We start from the raw sequence: 21,912 nt of genomic DNA, 5'->3' as shown, positions 1-21,912 counted from the left end.
GGAGAATGTCCAGAATAATATAATATGGTTTATTTATCCTATACTTCAATCATCTTCAAAAGGAAAAATGTTTATTTAAGTTATTCTATATGTGTGGTTTTAATCATGACTTTGTTTCTGATGTTTTGAAATAACACTGCCCATTTAGAAAATGGATGAGAAAAGTTCTCTATTAAATAAAAACATAATGACAATTCTAGCAGCCTATTTTGTCATATGTCTTTGGCTCTCAATTTCATGAGTAGCAAAAAGGGTCATGACTGATATTCTATATAGAGGTGGGATCAGCCACTTTAATGGTAACAGCCCATTTCTTGTCTGCTATGCTGTGTCAGTTTTGATGGGGTGTTGAGGATGAAATCTCAAAAAACAGCACAGCAAAGATGTGTGGATGATATGGCACCTCTGGTACCTCCAAAGACAAAAAGCTTTCTTCTCCTAGCCCGATGCAGAGAGCAGAGGGAGTGTGTCCGTGCTGCTGTCTGGCTGTTGGGCTCTCGTGCAAATGTGCAGAGCTACAGCTGACCACCCAGGAGTTACCTTGTTTTGACTGAGTTTAAAGTAAAAACGGTGAGCTTTTGCTACCATGTGCCTCTCAAAATCAAGCACTGAGAGGAGGAGGATGGCATAAGAAGTAGAGAGTATAACTCGCTTAAGTTTTACGTTTCTGTTGAGATATATTTGAAACCCTAAGCTTAAAATGTGTTTCCAAGCAACCCCGACAGACAGTCCTTTCCATCAGATGCAACTTGTAATATATGTTGGGAAAAGTGCTTGTGGGTTTGGTTCTTGTTTCACAGCTAACTATATTTCTCTTTTGGGGCTCTTGGGACTGAACAGTGTGTAACATGGCACGAACAAGTAAGTATATGACTAAGTAAGTATAGCCACGCTGTATCAGCTATTTCCTAATTCTGATTTTATCGGCAATGGAAGCAGACTGGTGCTTCATTTGTAGGGCAGGAATTCAACCGATACAGAAGCCACAGATTCAAGGAAGCCCTGGCAAGGGGTTGTTAATTTGTTGTTTATGGTCATTTCAGCAAGGGGTTGTTGATTCATTGCTTATTGTCATTTCAGTTTGCTTGTCTGCTGAACTGCTGGGGGACTATATCATATACAGCTTGCATTAGCCGATGAACTGCATGAAAATAACTTGCCAACATCATGTTAACAAGGAATGCAAAGAGATCCCATGGCTTGCAGTCCCTTTGTACCTATTTGTAGCATACTTTTTTCCCTCATTGCCATCTTCCTGCCTTCCTCATTGAAGGCCACCCTGTCGAGTAACATTCATTCAAAGCCTTGTCTGTTGAATGCAAGTAGGAATTTAAATGGTAAAGAGATCATTGCAAGAGGCTACAGCAACAGAAAAAGCAATCATATAAAAATATTCCATTTCTCCAACTGTATAATTACATGATAAATCTACATCTAGAGATTATCTATTAGAATTCCAATTTGTAATATGTTCTTATGCTGATTGGATCATTTCCACAGACTAGCCTCTTGAAGCAATTTGGATGAAAGGATGAAGACAGTCTGTTGTTTATATACTTGTACATTTTCTTGCTACTTTAGTCGTAAAAGTGCTACAAAATTTAGAAAAGAACAACTCCTGTAGCAAGAATTAGAAACAGTTGAACAGTAATGGTAATTTTAAAGTGGGCCCAAGAAGCCAAACTAATACACACACAATAATGGGAACGATGTAGAAATATTTTCATAACTCATCACTGAAAAGCATCAGTTGGGAAAATGGTTTTCTGCTGATATAAGCATCAGTATTCTCTACCCTGTTACAGCCAGGTTTTTACCTCTGTTAAATTAAAGAAGAATGTAGAATTTGCTGCATGAAATGGGAACATTTATAACTCCAGGTGCTTAGAGCATCTCAATGTCATTATTAGGCCAAACAATAGTATATGTTCTTTCCCAGGGCTATGTACATGAAAGAGCTAAGCAATCCTAGCTCTTACGAGTGATTTTGTAACAAACACAGGCCCTTGAGGGATCGTCAGGCTTTGAGTGGTATAGTTCTGTGAATATTTTTCCTTTTGACATCAGAAAAGTACTAATGAGAATCTTCTGCATGACATTTTTAGGTAGGCAGTGCAGCCTGGTGAGAGGAGACTGGGCTGGCTGGCATGACTGTTGAATACCTTCCTTTCTCCCTTACTTGCTATTTCAGACTTTGAACTTTGGTCCCTTTGGCACTTGTCTGCTCTAGTTGCTTAGGTGGTAAGTTTATGGTCTTCCCTCTCTGTTTGTATAGCACCAAGCACAGTGAAGCTCTGGATGTGGCCGGGACTGCAGGTTTTACACCAGGCTGTACTCTGGAGTAGTTGGAAAGCCTCACACCTGGCAACCCAGTTGTGTGTGCTGCACAAAAACACGTGCAAAACAGTGTCTCTGCTCTGGGGTGGAATTAAAATTTGAGACTGCCAGCCAAGCCCTGTTGGGCAAAGATAAAGGAAAAAGATAGGCTATAGGTTATGCAGGAGCAGGTAATAAAATCCCTATTTCAAACAAGAATGCAAAAAGTCAGTCTTACTCCATTGCCTACTACGATGGCCTTTTTGAGTTCTAATTTATAAAACTCAATGACTTTACTGGTCTGTAATTGAGAAAAAAAATTTGATTTGAAGTAGTCAAAGACATTTGCCATAACTGTATTACCCTGTTGCTTCTTCATTCTTCATCATTAAATTGCAGTGAGAGGTTTCAAACCAATGATAAAGTTAAAAATAATAAATAATATGATTCTTTAAAAAAATACACTGGGACTGTGCAACAGGAAACTATGAAGAAATATTTAGAAGCATAATAACTACCGCAAAAGCATATATTTGGCAAGCAATCCCTACCTTCTTGAAGGATAATGAACATCAGGCTGCCCTCAGCTAAAATGGAATTGGATTAATGTAGCAGAGGACAGGATATAGATGACTGTCTCCAACTCTAACTGTTTACATTCTCAGTGGTAAATCAACACCTCTGCAGTCATTTGTTTAAAAATATTCCGCTGGAAAAAATTGTATTTTATTTTCCACATGTATACAGCTTAAAGGGAAAGGGGCTGCTCTGAGGGAGCAGACTTTGGAACAGTGGAAGTATAAAGGAATTAATCCTTTTTCTGTTGCTCAGCAACGCAACGACATCACCAACAGCAAGACCAAACCATATGACTTCATCATTGATCTTCTTCCTAAATTAACACAGGAAAGCAATTTTTTCAAGGGCAATGACATTACCATATATTAGCATAATCGCATGGTTGTGATATAAGCAACCAAAATACATGTTGTTGGCCCTTCAGTTATGCTAACAGTGAACCTATAGGGTGTTCATTCTTAATTAGACATGTTTTCCTCTTGCTCTGCCCTTTCACCTCAAGATCCTTCATTCCAGTCTTGACTGGTTTAGAAACCGTTTTGTGGCTAAAAATTGCTATATTTGTAAAGATGAGTAATAAGTATTTTATTAAACCTTTTTTACATATCAAGGCTTGTCTGGGGATAAGGAAGTAAGAACTGTTAATACCCTGTAAACCAAGGATGATGACACTGTGAACGTTAGCCCTATATAATTTAACCTTTTTGTGCTTAAACATGTTGTCTTATTTGGGAGATTAAATTTATAAAGATTGCAGGATAATGTCTGTGATTTGATAATTACTTCAATGCTGATGTTGTTATATTTACATCAAGGAAAATAGAAAGTCTGTTTATTCCTGAGCTGGTAAAATATTAAATGATATCTCATTCTTGATTTAGATGATGTGAGGAAAAAGCATAAAACAGCTGCCAAGAAAAAATTTCTAATGCTGGGCAGGTTTCTATGGTCTTTACTTAATGTCATTATAACAAAATTTGTTTTGTGGTAATGCAGTTTCAGGAGGGAAATAATTAACAGTCAGACCATAATCCAAGGGTAGCAGCCATGGTTAAGTTGGGCAGCCAGCCCAAACTCACTGCAACAAATCAAATGCTGAAAAAGAATCCAATCTTCAAAAATTCAATAAAATACATAAATACAGAGGTTAAGAAATGAATATAAAGACTGTATTCGGAGAAAGGCGAAAATATATATAAGTATAATCCTAGCTAATGTCAAAGGGAAAAATGTTTTGTAGTGGGATAGCAAACACCACAACTCACTTGAAAACATAATCAATGTGTTAGATAAAAGTATAGCTGGTATTTAAAGTTCACTAACCAGTTAAAGGGGTACCACCAAACTATTTAGGCTTAAAATGCAGTTACAATATTTAGCTGCATAAAGAAAGAAATGTGGAAGGGTAAGCTCTCAAGAACAGACCAGTTGGATACCCTCTCTTGGGCAACTCATGGAGTGTGCTCAAGCTGGTGAAGCTTTATCAGCACAAAAGTGGTTGCTGGTGTACTGTGGTTTGGCAGTCAAATAAATCCCTTGCGTAGAGAGGTGTTGTTCTGAAATAGGATCGATAAGGCTAGAAGAACTAATGGGAAGGGCAACTCTTAAAATATGCTTAAATGATAGTTCCAGATGGAAGTCTAAACAAACGTATGTCTTGATGGAGTCTTTCTCTCCACATGTGTCTTGCTGAAACAGTAAAGCCTTCTTAGAGGTCTTTTGCCCCGCAACACCTGTACTGACAGCCAGAGCACCAGAATGGGAAATTGTAACTGTGAGTAGCAGTGGCCCTGACACCAGTTAGACTCTGCAAGTGAAATGGATTATTTAATCTCTATACTTGAGTTATTCTGTTTCTTAACGTGACACAGGATGCTTAACCTCAGTCCCCTACCAGTAACTGGATGGGACAACTGCTGTTCTCAGTGCCTCCACCCCCAGTGGCTGTGTGGGTGCCTGTGAGCACTTGATCAGATGCTATTTCAAGTACTTTGCAACTCCATGTTAATATGGTCTAAATGATCGGCTTAAATTTCACTGGGAGTTGCTTGTCCATGTCTCCAACATACTTTCCTGGCATGTGTGTGAGTATTGCAGTTTAATGGCACTAACAGGCAACACATGGTCTAGCAATAAGAACCAGGACTCTGATCTGGCCTTCTTCCCAACTGGGATATCTTACTCACCTGGAAATAAGGATGCATGAACAGATGCCATCATCTTCAGTCAGACTTATTGTAGTTTTCTTGGTGCCTTATACGGCACTTTCCATCCAAGTGCCCTCTTCAGAGAATAACAAAAGCAATCACGATAGGGTGTTCTCAGCACCACTGAAAATCTCATTTGCGGTATGGTTTTAGGTTTGTTTTTTTAAAATTTAACTTAATTTAGAGACCCAGCTGTCGTGGTTTAACCCCAGCTGGCAACTAAGCACCACAGAGCTGCTCACTCACTCCCCCCCTGGTGGGATGGGGGAGAGAATCAGAAGGGTGAAAGTGAGAAAACTCATGGGTTGAGATAAAGACAGTTTAACAGGTAAAGCAAAGGCCACGCACGCAAGCAAAGCAAAACAGGCAGTTCATTCACCTCTTCCCATGGGCAGGCAGGTGTTCAGCCATCTCCAGGAAAGCAGGGCTCCATCACGCATAATGGTTACTTGGGAAGACAAAACGCCATCACTCCGAATGTCCTCCCCTTCCTTCTTCTTCCCCCAGCTTTATATGCTGAGTTTGTTGTCATATGGCATGGAATATCCCTTTGGTCAGTTGGGGTCAGCTGTCCCGGCTGTGTCCCCTCCCAGCTTCTTGTGCACCCCCAGCCTACTCGCTGGTGGAGTGGTGTGAGGAGCAGAAAAGGCCTTGACTCTGTGTAAGCACTGCTCAGCAATAACTAAAACATCCCTGAATTATCAACGCTGTTTTCAGCACAAATTCAAACCATAGTCTCATACTAGCTACTACGAAGAAAATTAACCCTATCCCAGCCAAAACCAGTACACCAACTATGGGCAACTAAAATAGAAAATGCTGCTCCGAATTTCTGACATCTTCCACTCTTCCTAAATGGTAAAATAAATGCATTATTCTGCAGTAATTTTCATGCAAAGGACTACAAAACATTTTGTAAGGCAATAACTAGATATACTAGACCACCAGAGAAAGATTTAGAAGCAGGAGTAGGAAAATATGTGAACTGCAGAAAGGAGTGGTCTGCTGAGATGAGGCAGAGCAAATGGCCAGGTGGCCTTCCTTCCAGTGGTCTCATGTCATGTGGAAAGAAGCAGAGGAGAAAGTGAGGGCTTGCAACACAGGCTGAGGACAGGGAGGGGAGGCAATCCAGGCAGAGCTGTGTGAACCAGGAGCAACTGGGAAATAGTCAGGAACCGGGGCAAAGGCTCAGAGATGAGGTGTGAGCAGGGCTTGCTCTCTGGGGGCAGCGGTGCAACCACTGCAGTCACATCGTCACTCTTATTTCAGTGTACTTGGAAATATCTCATTCAGCAGTTAGCAGACACAAGCACAGGGAAGGAGGAAATGCGGCAGCGAGACACAAATACATCTCGGCAACCAGCGATCACCAAAAGCACACAATATCCACAGGAACAGCAAAGCCTGGCAAGCTGTTTAACAAAATCTGCCAAGATCATTATTTTTGAGAGGAAAAAAATTGATTAGGTCTCTCTTGATTGCTGCGAACATGACTTGAGTACACTTTGGAAAATGCTGAGCTCTGCCATTTGTGTATTTCTGCTTATGGAACTGAAATCAATAACTTAACTTTAGTTGTAAACATGGTATTATTTTGCTTTCCTGAATAGCAGTAATTTCAAGGTGTCTTTCAGTGACACCCTGATTTAAAAAGAAAAAAACCAAACCCCCAAAGAGTCATATTAGAAATTGATATAAATGATATATGTCTAGGGTAATTTCCGTGCTTTTAACGATGATCATCCTGGTTTATTGGGGTATCACTGAGCTTAGAACGTGCAGTTATCTTCTTTTTACTCAACTACTGTCTTATATTCCAGACTAAAACATATGCTTGGGTAGCACAGAAAATATAAAAAATAGCTAGGTTTGAAACTGTTTCTGAAACTGTTATGGTTTTTTGCTGCTGTGAAGATCCTAGGGTTCACCGTGTTAAAATTTGTGTTAAAAACCCTACACCTGTAGAACAAACATTGGTGAGAAATGCAGTAGTTACCAGAATGTTTATCCTGCTATTATCTGCTTTTCATTTGACAAGGCAGGAGAGAAAATGATTTGGAAAAAGTTGTTAAAGTCAAACAGAAGACATGCTTACGCACATCAACATACCTTTCCTCCCTTTTTTTAGCAGTGGGTTCAGGCAGACGATCTGCTGATTCTCCTTCTGCGCTCTGAAAGTCTCTGCTCAAGGGACACCTCCTTTAGATAGAAACTGATCTAACAAAGCACTTACTGCTTGTGGAAATTTAAGGACAAGAATAGTCCTGGGGATTTCAAGTTGAAAACTTTACACTTGGTGCCTAAGTGCTTTGCTGCATTCTCCACCTTGATTTTTGATGAGACAAGTTCTAAATTGGTGCATTGCTGCAACCAAAATGCCCCCAGCAAATGCCACGAGTTGTGAGCCCTTAGAAAAGGATAAGGACACTCACTTGTTACATGACTCTGTGACTCAAACAAGCTGTGTAAGGTGGCAAAGCAAAATCACTTTCTTTTTCAAGGGAATGGGTGATAGTAGGTGTTGGAACTTCATTACAAATACAATATCTGACAACTGTGTTCTGCACACCAGCAGAGTTGTCTGAGCATCTGTGTTCATGTACGACACGCCTGCCTGGAAAAGAAATAAAATGAAGAGCAAGCCTAACAAAGATCAGAGTTTTCAAGACTGCAAATTAAAAGAATGAATGCGTACATGTCAGATACGTAATGGCTGGAAACGCAAATGAGCTCTGCAGTGTCTTGGGGAGAGCCTGCAGTTTTTAGCAATATTTCTGTTGTGTCATGCATGAGTGTGATTTTCTCTAGTCTGTACACATTTACTCTTACACGTTTCCACTTGCTTTCTGCCCCTGCTTCTCCTCCCATTTGAAACAGACTCAAATACTACAGAAATTATGAGGAAAAGTCTTGGACTTGTGGAATTTTTATTCTCCATGGGCTTCCTTACCCTATCTCGGTAACTGCTCGTTCCAGACTTGCCAAATACCAGAGCAATACTGTACGTACTTCAGTGCCACATCTCCTTCTTTTCACCTGTTCCTTTATAGTTTTTGAACCCGGTGGGGAGAAGCACAAACCTGTGTAATGATTCTGCATGGCTCTGGATCACCTCCAAGAGGTGTGCAGAAATCACAGCAGATAGATAGATAGAAATCTCCCTGCTGAACAGTCTGAAAACGACAGCTGAGCATGATTTTTCCATCAGTCCTTCTAGACTTAATTTGAACTAATGTGGAGTTTTTTCCCACACCAGTTACTACTCAGGAAACCCTTACATGTTTCCTTCTCCTTCAGTGAAGAGAGCTAATCTTGAAGAACACTTGGCAACTTGCAATGGTTGTGAATGTTCTTTTGGTCTCTTCAGCACACAAATACTACCAAATTCTGATGTGTGCCTCAGACAGAGCCCTTTGGAGACGCATACTGGATACAAGAGCTACAGCAGTTTCCTATGAATGGTTCTCTGTTTGTTTTTGTATTTTTCTATATCTAGTTCTTTCATTGCCTATGTTTTGGCACGGATGTGTTGAAGCTACTCACTGATTACCGTTAGTTGTTATTCCCCTCTGCTCGTGGCCTGTAATACAGTTTCTTCAGCCAGTGTTCATGGCTGTTGCCAACAGCAGTTCTGCACCCAGCGGAGTGTCTCGGCTGCACAGGAGCAGATTCCCCCAATTGCTGACAAGTAGGGGTGTAAGTGGGTACCTGACCCTGACAGAATCAAGCTCAAGGCTATTCTGCTGTTTGATTTCATAAAATATTGACTCAGATTTTTAACAGTTAACCCAGCACAAATGCTAAGACAAGCAGTCCTCTTTACTAGAGGTGTGTTGGCATTTTATAACCTAGTGACTTCTGAGAGGCGTTTCGAAGTGCCGCACAGTAAGTGGGCTGCGTTGAGTTTGCTCTGTACTCCGAATTATGCATCCTGGAGGGGAAGCGGCAGAAGTCCAAGGACCGCTGTTTGGCGGTGGAGCTTCAGCAGGGCAGTGGGTGGCTAACTGAGGACAGTCAGTGAGAACTGATCACCAACAGCTTGAGATTGCTTTGAATTGTACCTGGTGTCTCCCAGGGGCCTGTAAGAATAAGATTTCTTTCCTGACTTCTGGGGTGATTCCTAGGCCTACCTTGTTTGCTCAGCTCAGAAACATGAGTTGCATTCTGGGGATATCCTTGAAACAGGGTCTGAGACTTAATCTTGGCTTCTGTATTTCTAAAGCGAGGCTAATAATGTTGTTCTCCCGTAGGCCATAGCTGCACAGAGCGGTTCACTTACAGAGCGGCTGCATGAGGTCACACTGAGGGTTCACCCAGCCCAACACCCTGACTTGGATGGTGGCTACAAGCAGAAGCCAAGGGCAGAGGTAGACCAGGGCAAACATAGAAGGTACTATGCTGCCCCCAGGCTCTGACCATTTGTAGCTCAAGGGATTTCCAGAGCTGGTGTAATTTCTCTGTTTAGTAACCTATAATATGTCTGTATTCAAGTGCTTGCACTGACTCCTGCGGGCATAAGCTTCAAGCATTCACAGTGGCCTCTGGCAAGAAACTCCACAAGTCTGCTACACACTGGAGGAATAACCACATTATTTTGTTTGTTTTGCGGTGCATTTCGTATCCCCTAATTTTTGTACTGGAAGAGTCAGAGTGTAATTAATCTCTTCTCTACCTTCTCCATCAGAGAAGCATGTGCTCTGTTAAGCACACACATAACGGAATATTAAGTGCTTGATGAAGTCCAATGGGAATAAACAAAACCGTAGCCCAAACGTAAACACAAGCTCATCTGCAAATGCTTTGCTGAGCATGAGGGCTCCAACAGCGTTGCTGCAGAGCTAAACTCATTTTGTTCTGTTTTAAAGTGGAACTCCCTGCTCTGAGCCTTTGTGTAGGTGTAGACATTTAAAAGGTCACTTCTAAGCCTCTGCTTTCCTTGAGACAAACCTTTTTCCTCTATCCCTGTTTGTTATCTGGTGTCTCAAAAACCTTCCAGTTTATTAAAGTATTAAATAAAGTGTGCATGCCATTCCCACATAGCTTTCATTCTTTTAACTCTTGCTTACCTCTGATTTGCATTTGTTCACTGCCTCTGGTCAGAGGCCACCAGCACGAAGAGGGAAGTGAGCACCTGCACTCATTTGGCCATCTCGCAGAGGCCTGAAGAAGCAAAAATCCTGCAGGCACCAAATGTGCTTCTGAGTCATTAAACCACCAAGTGAAAGCAATCATTACATTACCATTGCTGTGTGGCTCCTCTGGTGCTTGCACTACTGTAATTCTGGTGAATTATTTTATTTATAAAAATCCTGTTGCATATCTGCATAGATAAAAGACCTAGAAGTAATGGAGGATAACTTAAAGGAATGAGAGTCCTCATGTATGTGCCCAAGCATGTTTCTGATTAATGCCTCCTAAAGTCCATGTCGCAGTCCCTATCCCTTTCCCCAGAACTTTATTTCTGGGTATGTGACCTGCAGCAGTTGTAATACCCCAGCTGCAGAGCAGGCAGCAAGAAGGTTCTTAACAAGCTTTTTATTACCAGCTAAAAACTGAATCAAACCACATAAGTTTTAGGGACCAGATGAGACTATATTGTTGGGTATCCCAGCGCCCATGTACTGCCTGCGTGCTGACTGAGGAGTCACCTGGAGATACCTAATAGAAAATCAGAGGGCAGAGGCAAATCTGATGCCTGCCCCTAGCTTGGGAGAACTTCAGGTAAACACCTCTGCCTGCCTGGGACACGGGGCATAGCATCATCCCTGAAGGAGATGCCTCCCCTTTGTAATGAAGTTACTGATTCACCCTTGTCTTTCAGGGTGGTGGGGAGGGGGTGATGGCTATAGTGCTCATCATGATTGTCCAGGGCTTAAAACATTGGCCTAGAAAATGGGACCCTAAGATCAATTCACTCCTTAGCCCAAAATGTTTCAAGACCACATCTCCCAAGATGTGGCGCTAGACGCTGAGCTGTATAGCACGTGAAGGCACTTAAAGAGCCTTAACAAGCCAGAAACATCCAGGAGAGCAGGAAGGACACCACCAGGCTCCTTGTCAACCATGAGCGTCCTGGTCTCCAGATCCCACCATCAACATCTCTGTTGTGCTTTCCCTCTCCCTGGCCCAATGAAACTTCAAATCTATTCTGCACACTGGCACAGCTCTGGTGTGATCCTGGGGCTGCGGGGCAGTGGGTGACTTGATCCCACCATACTGCAGCCTAGCCTAGAGCTTATTGGTAAAGCAACTTGCAGATTTTATGCTCATTTCCAAAGCAAATGTTCTTATGAGCAGGCTATTATGAAAAAGATATTACAATAATCTCTGGTATTTCAGAAGAAATGAGAGAAGTGGTGGCATATGCTCACATCAGCATTTAAGGTACCCACAGCCAGTAAGTGATATTTGTTCTCTGAAGCCTAAACTCTCCAAAGTGTCTACAGTGTTGTAAATCCTGTCCTCAGTGGCTGATGTATACAAAGTGTGGAAGTGCTCCATGCTAGCACCGCTGGTGCCCCAGAACCTAAGAGGGTTTTTGGAACTGAGCTCCTTCTGAGGCTGTCATCCGTCGTGAGAGGCAAAAAAAAGTGTGTATGTACAATCTCTCTTTTATTCAACAGCTTGCATACATTTGCTAGAATGAAAAAGGTGAAGAAAAGATATATCATAGTGGAGGACAGGGAAGGTTTGGTGCTGCCTCACCAAATGGGAAATGTTTCCTTTCTTCCCCTTCTCAGTCCATAGAAGATACTCAAATACTGCCAGCAAAAGCTATAGTTCAGAATAGAGAAACATAGGTTTATATATAGGTTTATAAAGTAAGGAATTTGTTTTTCCTGTTGTCTTTTTCTTCTTTTCCCCAAATGACCGAATCATTTAAATAAAAATTTAAAGGGGAAACTATATATTTATTTGCAGAGCAGTCACAGAAAACACCAGTTTACTGGTGGTTTTCTAAAAATGATAGCTTTGGGGGAAAGAAGGAAAGGGAAAGGGCACGTGCCTTTGCAGCCATTCCCACACTCTTCATCTGCCGCCCTCAAACAGCTTGTGCCGCGGTGGGGGAATTCTGAACTAGGCTGAAGTCCCTCAGGAAATGTATTCATGAAAAACAGGACATACAGAATCATGACCTGAAAGTGGATGTCAAGGTGAGGGATGATTTTTTTGGTTGCTGTGGGAGTTCATTGCAGCTTGGGAGAGCTCCATCATGCACAGACGGGCCGTGCCCTCCTGGTGGGAAGCACCCGTGTGCCAGAGGAGCAGATTTGATGGCAGCCTCACAGCAGAGACCGGCCCCTCACCTCAGAGCTATAAACGATCTTTAAATATGCTGGGACCAAGCTGCTGAGTGCCCGCTGCAGCGGTGTTGTGGGCACGGGCGGTCCAGACTCCTCGCCTGGGGCACGTCTTCCCCTCGGGGAGAACGGAGGGGAGAAAACTAGAGCAAAGCCAGCGTAGGGAGCCCCTTGCTCACCGCGGCATGCCCCTGCATCCGTCCATGGGGTTTAGCGTTAGGGAGAGTTTATAGAAATGTCAGCTGTTGCAGCCTGGCACAAAAACAGAGACATATTAAAGCTTAAAAAAAAATCCACACGAGCCTCCATGTATGAGCAAGGTTTTGAGAGTTGTCACAAAATGTGTTTGGGATATCGCGATGAAATCCTGCTCAGTCTCCTGCCAGTGTGTTTCGGAGAGCAGCAGAGAGCCCAGGCCTCCTGCCTGCCCACCAAGCCGACCCACTGCCCATCTGGGCAGACAGACAAAGAGAAACACAAAGAAAACTTGCTATTTAATTTTGTAAAAATGGGATAGCTGGAGAAAACAGCTTGAAAAGGAAATGAGAGACCTGGAAAGTGAGGCAAAGCACACCAGGAGAAGAAAGTATGCAAACGCCTATGTGTGTGTGTGGTTTAGCAACTCTGTCAAAATGTTCCCAGCATCTCCAAGAAGGTAGGGAGAAAAAGGCTCTAGCTTTGCAGATCCTTGTGTTTGTGGGTTCCTAATAAAAATGTCTGCCACCCGCATACTCATCGAAGTCTGGTGCCGAAACCAGGACACTTATTTTTTTTATTTTGTTCTGAAAAATATACATCATATAGGTGAAACCTAGAAATCCACAGAAGATCCTATTTTTAATATTACCTTCTGTGATGATTACAGTTTGCCTTTGCCATGGGCTTGTTCTTCTACAGTGTATCATAATGCTTTTGCTCTTGGCAAAGAGCAGCCATTTACCCTGCAACAGCCATATTGTAACTGACGAATTTCCTTAAATTCAGCTGTATTATCTTCTACTTTTCCCCCAAGATATTCCTGAGGGAATAATGCATTCTCATATCATAATATTTCACATTATAACATCTGTAAGTTAATACAAAAGGGAGGAAGGATGAGCCTCCCCTACAGTTTACCTCATATCTCACATAATTTCTGTGATTAACTCTTTAATGGAGAGATCTTGACAAGAGAGCCCAGGGAGCTCTGATAATGTTTTGCAGGGAAAACACTTCGCTGTGGAAAGGGCAAGTTCCTGAAAGACCCACCTAAGAGCACCTTCGTCTTGATCTCACTTGACAGAGCAGACTGTGCCAGGGCTACGTGTCCCCGGGGCACTGCGTGGTGTGAGAGCAGGTTTCCTCCATCTTTGCTCATCCTCTCTCCCTGGAGATTTCAGGTCACTGACCTCAGCAACACAGGATTTATTTCCTTTGTTCCTTTTACCTCTCCAAAACTGGGTAAAAACATGTACCTGTAGAAACCCAGATTTCTTTGTATGGTTTTGGGCAAGGACAATTTTTTCAGCGCTCTGTCTACAGAGCAGCCAGTGCAATGAGCTCCTCTTGTTGCTGGGGCTGGATGGCATGTCTGTAAAGCAGGTGGGGATGTTGGGAATGCAAACGCTGAATATGTCTCAGATGCTTATGCAAAAATGCAAGCAAGCCCCTTATAATCTGAAAAATCCTGTTTCAGTCAATATTCGCCACACTTGAATTGGTCGTTCCTGGGCGTACTGCCCTTTATCTCTATCATTTCATAGTCAATTCGTAGAATAATGTCAAGCTGGCTGACTGGAAATCTTTGCTGTAATATATATACAAAGGGCAGATCTGTAAACCTGACAGGGGAGCAGATATTCACACAATTCATTGCTTCTGGCTGGACTGGAACTGGTGAGGTGAAGAGTTGCTTACCACTGGGATCAGGGAGTTCATACCCCACCACAGGTGGTTGCTTTGCTCAGGATCATAAAGATTAACACATGGAAACATAATGATATCCTGCTTTGTAGTTCGGGTTAAAAGTTTCATTGATCTCACAGGACTTAGCACTGCTTCGGATGTGCAACATCTGGCCTATAAGAAATCGGAACACATGCATGTGAAATAGATACAGTGTAAAAAGCGAGAAGTAAAGGATAAAGCTAAAATAGCAACGCTTTGCCAAAAGTATTATAGATTTAAATGTTGATCTACACATCAGCACCTTCTTTCATTACTGACTAATGTGCAGAACTGGGAGTCCCAGAAGAACTGTCGTAACAGCATTCATATTCTTTTCTTAAAACGTCTTCCAAATTAACTTGACTTAATCTCTGTCTCCCCTCTCTCCTTCCCTTCTCAAGTGTTCCCTTGCTGTGCATTTATTGAATTTTTAAGTCGCTGCAGTTTCTATTGGTCTTTGAGAAAAAAAATATGCAGCACCCACATATGAGTTTGAACAGCCTGACTCTTAGGGCTCCATTTTTTAAGGACATAAGTGACAGTTTTAAAGAGTTTTACTTGTGGGGCTGTTGAAGATCTTTTTTCTGCCTTCACAAGAATGTTCCTCTTTTCATGTTTTTAAAATGGAATTTTCATTTTCATTTCTATTGCTTGAGGAAAATGAAACTGAGCACCAGGGAAGGTGACTTTCCTCATTCAGATTAGATTTGTACGGTTTGTCATAAAAAAAAAAGGCTAAAAAAGGATAAAAAAGATAAAGTACTTGACAGTGCACCCATATCAATCTTTCCAGATCTTAATTTTTGGGAGGACGAGAGGTTTCTGTGTTAGTCTTTCATCAGACTGTCAGGACATTATTTTCCCTTATAAACTATAGGTTCTGTTTGCATTTCTGTGGCATCTTCAGTCCCAAAGGACTGACAGCATTTCACCTTCTATCCATCTGGTCTGTCTTCACCCTCTATTGAAGTACAGCTGCCACAATCTCAGCACAAATTGGAAATGTGTTTAATTGTGTATAACAACACTGTCCCACTGTGAAGGACAGAAGCAAAGCAGAATCCAGCAGAAACAACAGGGGACCTTCAGATGAAAGTGTAGCTAAAAATGAATATTCAAGTAATACGATTTTCTGAAAATAAATCTCACTTCATCTCATCCCTTACCGGTTTTAATCTTACTTGTATTACAGGTATCATGTGGAAGGTGTCTGGTCTACCTGTCACACCCTATAGCTAGTATTTTAATCAAAACCCACTAATTTCTAGTTGCTTCTGAATTTGCTTACATAGGATATGCTTTCTGAGTCTCAGAGGTGCTCATGTCCTTGCAGAAAATCAGTGGGTACTGATGGACCCCAGCTCAGATACTCATCCCACTGAAATCCAGGCTCCCTAGATAACCCAAGTCAGGAGCGTCAAGTGAATGCTTGCTCCTGAAAATTTTGATCATAACAGCAGTACCCTGCTAATGCATGACGGACACATGTCAGAAAATTGATCAGGATCATAACAGCCTGTTCTAGCTAGTAAGGCAGTTCAGAACCTGAGATAGATAACTGCAGGCATTCAGGGTTTACAGCTGCTATAAATGATGGCACTTCTAATGACATGATAGCAACTGTATTCTGGGACTCTAATTCAGCAACTGGATGGTCAGTGATATAATTTTGTGTAGCTTCTGCATTGCTGTCTGCAAGAAAACAGGGCAGCAAGCACAGCAGCCCAGAGCATACCTTCAATGTTCTTGCTTTTCTCAGGCGGAGGCTATTCTAGTGGTGAACGGAAGAAAACAGAGCAGCGGTGTGCTGACAAGCACAGGCAGGGCTTCTTGGCAAACAACCCCCAGAGTAAATGGCTTGTTACATGGAAAGATTTCAGCCCCAATTAGCTGAAATCATAGGGAAGAATGTTTAGCTAGCAAAAAAGAGTTCGAAGGACAGAAATTTGTTGGAAGTCAGTGAAATGCGGTTTGTTTAAGGCAGATGAAAACAGTAAGGTCAAGCTTGTAGAAAGCTTTTTGAGAGTCCTGTTTTCACCAAGGTTATTCTGATTTAATAACACCCTGCATCTCCATGCTGAGGCCATGTGTGTGGCAGTGTGTGCTCTAGAGTCATCTTTAGCATTGGCCATTTTTCTAATCGTTCCTGAACATGATTTGTAGGTGAGTCAATCTGCAGAGGAGATTTGGTATTCATGGTAGCAATCCCCTTCCCTACCTTCCAGTCATCTCGAAGGACTCATTTGGTGATGTCTATCACATACAATTATGTTGGAACCCCATTAATTAATTAATATTAGTTGCTAATGGTTATGAAATTAATTGCATTTGGAAGAATATAAAATTGAGTAAATAACTTCAAAATGTTGAGTCCTATTTGGCAAGCTAATACAGCTCATCCTGCCCAATTACACTGATAAGATTTTAAACTAATTGAGCTCACACTGTGCCTCTCCATTACCTGACATTCAGCAGCACACAGAGAAGATTAAAGGGATTCAGGGGGTGGTGTGCTTGTAAAACCAGGAATAGTCACTCCTGGTTCTCATTTAAGCATAAATACATATTAATTCACAACTGAACAATACTTTACATGGAGGTTGCCATAGAAATGAGCATTTTGAGAAGTCTGGGGCTTTTGCTGGCATTTCAGGTTAAAAATAATGACCCAGGTTACTCAGGACCTCATTACACAATGGCAGGTGCATATCCTGCAGTCCAACCGGTTGCTCACCATGGCACCATAGGAGCAGAGGGCTCACCATACTGGATTAAATCATTTGTTCATCTAACTTGACATTTTGCCTTCTGCACTGATATTCTTGAGGAAGGTAGAAGGCTCCCATAATGCCTATTACCTATCCAATTATGCTATGTGGTGTACAGGGAAGAAACATCCTTCCAGAGCCCTGCAGGCAATTAGATTACACCCAGAAGCGTGATATTCAATTACCCTTATTATTTCAGCATGCCAAGCAGCAAGAGGTGGTTAATGATTGCATGAAATTATCCAGCCTTTCAAAAAAATCTACTCAAAGTTACCAGAACCTTACATCGCACGCCAGCAAAACCCATATGAGGCCCACTAGTAGCAGTAAAACTGAGGGAAGGCAAGTGACAGATTATTTACTTGCATGGCAAAATTTGTCTTTTTGAGCCTCTTGTTCATACCCATGGAATCAGTCCTGAGGGACATTTTACAGGATGATGATGTTCATCCAGAAGCAAAAGTATCAGTCTCCCCTACTGAAGCGCTTGGCTTTTCATTTGCTGTACAGAACTGGCTATTTTTCAGAGAAGGTTTTGGACTGCTGAACTCTCAGCTTCTGTTGCAGCACTTTGCATTCAGAAGTTGCTGGTGACCATATCCATGGTATGCTGACATCTTCTGCCAGTCACCAGACTCCCAGCAAAACACCCCATAATAATGGAGAGGATCTGATAAAATCCTTCAATGTTGTGAAAAATGCTTTTGGAGGATTAATTATTTTTCACTGAATAAGAATGGGTGGCTGAACTAATTAACAGATTAACTCCTTGGAGAAGAAAACTGAAGTTCCCTAGGCAGAACAAACTGAACATTGAAAATTGAGTTATCTTCCAACAACTGTCTTTTAAAAAACTTTGCAGTAGAGTTTGCACTTGAACAGGTATTTCCATTGTCATGGAAAACTGGGGCCAAAGATGCCAAGCTCCATGTAAATTATATAGGAAGACAGTATAAAAACATTCCTATTGATCAACAGTGACTGGGTACCATATCAGACCATACAAGAAAGGAGGTAGTAAATAATGAGTGTAAGTAAGTGCTGTGAGAAATTATACATTTGATACCTATTTAAACCAGACAAGAGATCTGGGCTGGTAACTTTATGTCCTTCAGAGAAAGCATAAGGGAAATGATGATGAAATGAGTCTGCCATTTTTTATGTTACCAAACAAGTGCTGAACTTCGTCAAACTGATGTTACAAATGAGCTGCAGGTGAAATTTCACAAGACCTTCAGTCTCTGAAGGACATATACCCTGATTAAGATGTATTGAATCATTACTTATTCAGTAAGAGACAGTTAAGTTCTTCCTGCTAAAAATTCAAGCAAAAAGCTTTATCCTTAAGGCTTAAAGAAATTAACTTCCTTTTAAGTGTAAAACTGTCTGCTAAAACCAAAGGGGGGGGATGGGTGCCTCTTATGGCTGCAGACTGTCATCCAAGTATTTAGGGTGTCAGGATGTTAGTTAAAATGCAGTCCCATACTTTTCACCGGTACTGATTGGATCAAATGTATATTCTGTAAACACATATCTCTCCCCTGATGTCCATGGCACTGCCTCTGTAAACACCAAGACTCATTTTGGCCTGTTTGACATTTACTAAGTAATCATTTAATTCTACAGCCTTTATAGAAAAAGACTATTTGACTAAACGGGCTTTCAAAATGGACTAGTTAAGGAAAGTGAATTTTAGTCTCTGAAGTGGATGATGGTGTTTTGGGCACAGTCTTGGGATTCACAAAGAGGGTGTCGTAATTCATATTCCCCGATGATAGACCTATTGTTCATGGCAGACAAAAGCCAGCTGCCTCCTCATGGGTCACAGCAAGCACACAGAGACAAAATATCACCTTGCCAAACTTACTTGATTATTGCAAAATTCTTTTTCCCTAATATCTCTGTTTCCTGTAGCAGGTGGTAGGAAAAAGTGAGACTAAGCAGGTAAAAATGCTTTCTTTTCCACACGGGGATTAAAATTTCAAGGTGTGTTATCAATTCAAATATTCTTGAATACCTACAACTGTAGCTTATTGAATAAAATGAGTGTAAACTAGAAAAATGGGTGGGTTTACTTCTCTCATTAATCAGAGGAATAAATTGCATTAAGATGTTGATGTTTTTCTGGAACAGAAAAGAAATTATTCTGTGGAAGACATATAGGAAATAACACCGAACTACTGCAAGTCTTCTAGCAACCGCTGCCAAGAGCCGCAAACATCAGAGGTAAATGAATAATCACCAACAGAGCAGAACAGCCATTAGACATAATGATAGAAAACCTCCTTTAACACTCACAGACATCAACCTTTCTGTGCAATTACGAGTTGGCAGAAGCAAACAATTGGCTTTAAAACAAGATAAAGAACTACAAAAAGAACCTGGCTTTTTACTTCCAGTGAGTGGACTGCGAGTGAATTCAGCGGCTCTGCTTGGAAAAGGGAACAAATGAGAGCATACCCTCTTGCACCTTTCAAAGAAAATTCAATGTAAGAAAAAAAATCAAACTATTTTAAATTCTTGCTTCTTAATAAATCAAGCAAGAACTACCCAAAATGTCCAACTCTTCTGCAACTCTTTTGAAGCAGATCTTGTAGGGCCTCTCAAGAGAGCCTTTAGATTTATGTCCCTCTTGAAAGGGGTGCAGAGAAATGGGGAGGGGGGGTGTATCACTAGCTGATGAACAGGAAGAGCAGGATAAGGGGGAACACTGTCAGTCTGTGTCTTCTTCCATGGTATCGATTTTGCTCTGGTGGAGTGCTATTGATGTCTTATGCATCACTCACACCGGTCAGAGGAGAGTCATTTCATGTCCTGTGTGGCCCAAAATACTTTAAGCACTATTTGGTTTAGTATTTCATTATGAGTTATTTTTATTTTGTGAAGGAAGTTGCCAAAGAAGACGGAGGATGTTATTTGGGGGGCACGTAGTAAGAGATACTGACTAAAGAAGGGAGAATTTACAAACAGAGGTAGTGTGCTGGAGACAGAGAACAATTGATCTGCTCAGTGTCACAGAATAAAACCAAGATAATGTGACTTTGCAGGGTGATTTCCCTGTGGATGCTTTTCTTTCTGTGTGGGTTTGGGAGTTTGAGATACAGAACTGTGGGATTCATCTGGTTTCCTTTTTGTTGTTGTTCTAAATTTCTGCTAAATTCTAATTTCCACATCCTAAATCCCTCCAACGCCAAGTGCATAGCAGTGTTTCACTGATCACCATCTTTGACTGACTCCAGCTAATTCATGCTGAGAATATTAGAAAAATACAAACCATATATCTTGTCACTGAGCAAAAGGGCTCAGGGCTGCATTTTCTCTGTGCTCTTAAATGTTTTATTTTTATATTTAGGAAAGAAGATAGACTTTTACTTGAAGTCCTCTTCATAAAAATGAGAATACCTGGAGGTTTAGAATAGAAGAAAATAAATTACATAGTACCCTTCAGAAACAGTTTCTGGTTTTGGCCATTCCAAGCTGAAATTATGGTTCTGGCAGTCTTCTAAATTTTAATGAAAACTTTAAGGCATTTTGAAATTTCAGAGTTAAAATTTATCATTATAAAACTCCTGCAGGGAAGCAGTTTCCTAAAGAATAAGTGACAGAGAAGAACAAGTTGGTGGGCTCTCAGAAGTCAGGCTATTCCATAAATTACAATGGAAAAGGAGATTCTTTTTAATTTTAAATGTATTTTGACCCTTCTTGCTTACTGTAAGCTGTATGCTAATCTCTCTCAAACAAAAGAAAAAATGTTGCCATATCATAGAGCTATAAACCATTTGTTCTATGCTGAAACACAACATATAGGGTTTCAGTTCAGAAATAATGTTATTTTTCAGCTCAGTTTCAGAAAAAAAAAGTTATGTTCTCTGCTGCTAAAGGATTATCATATTATGAATAAATTCATTCTCTTGGAATTCAGACCGTTGTGCTGTGTGGAAGCTTTAGTTTCAGGACTTCAGTAAAATGATAAGTTGACCAGATGTTTTTCAGTCACTGTTTGCATAGTAATATTTTACTGATGTAGGGCCTTTACTCACACGGTTACACTCCCCAGCAAGTCAACAAAATAGTGTATGTAAATGAAGAGAAATATGACATTTGATTGTATGAAATGGCTTTTTAGATAATCACCTTCAGAGTGTCTAGAAACTTCAGGGGATTTTACAGTAACCTGAAAAATAGTGTTCAAAAAAGTGTCAGCGTGCCAGAGATGAGATCTATTTTTCAGAAAAAATTTAATCAGTATTTCTAAAACACTGACTGATAGAACAGGCTAAAACAAGCCAGACTTGTTACAGGCAACTGAGTAAATAATATGCATGCCCGAAATTACTTTATGTACTGAACTACATCTTTACCTGCTGGTTCTGATGGCTTTGCTAAGAAGTTATTGCCTGTCAGGAAAGTGGTCATCACCATTTCCACCTCATCTCTAAACAGGACTAAACACGATCTTCTGGGCTAAATATATGCAATAAGAAGCCACCACAGAGTTTGCTGACAGATGGTTTTTGAAGCTCTGTCAGTCGTGGTGTGAGAGGAATATCCATGTATCTTGATAATTTCATCTCCAGTATGCAAGGTATTTCCACACAGGTACAAAACTGGTTTATAAATTTCCAAATTATACATGTGGTTTTATATATGTATAATTTTCCAAATTATATATGTGGAAATTCTCAGGGGTGCAAGAAAGGCAGTGAAGTTTTCTGTTTTCTGTGTAGTTCCCACAGCCTGATACCCGAAGACCCAATGCAGTAGGTGCTATGTAAGAAAGTAATTTTCACTTATGTGAGTAGACCAGTTGAAATC

Source organism: Gymnogyps californianus, chromosome 3, assembly GCF_018139145.2.
Source record: "Gymnogyps californianus isolate 813 chromosome 3, ASM1813914v2, whole genome shotgun sequence".
Lineage (NCBI taxonomy): Eukaryota > Metazoa > Chordata > Aves > Accipitriformes > Cathartidae > Gymnogyps > Gymnogyps californianus.
Note: the sequence above shows the minus strand (reverse complement) of the source record.